The following is a 374-nucleotide window of genomic DNA, read 5'->3' on the forward strand; positions in this document are numbered from 1 at the left end:
AGTACGACGGGTTGCCTCGTCGGCAGGCGCGTGATTTCACCGTATCATAGTAGACCGTGGTGAAACTGTCACGCGCGTTTTCTTTCTTATGAAGTTTACTGCGTTCTCTCCAAGTTATCACGATCGCGACGGACTTACGATTAGATTATTAATAGGTTGTGCCAGAAATAATAATACAGATGTAAAAAGGAATGTGATAAGTATAATATGATAATGGGAGATGGAGGTTTTATTTTAATAAAAAAATATCAATTACAGTCATTTTGTAGCCCTCGACTTTCACCGGCCTTTTACGGATATGTTTCTTACATATTTATTTATAGAATTTTAAAAACATGTGGACACGATGACATTATATATATGAGGGTGGTCTG

The sequence above is a fragment of the Odontomachus brunneus genome, unplaced genomic scaffold (genome assembly GCF_010583005.1).
Source record: "Odontomachus brunneus isolate Ranch 3 - 2012 unplaced genomic scaffold, Obru_v1 Obru_scaffold_001, whole genome shotgun sequence".
In the NCBI taxonomy this organism is placed as follows: domain Eukaryota; kingdom Metazoa; phylum Arthropoda; class Insecta; order Hymenoptera; family Formicidae; genus Odontomachus; species Odontomachus brunneus.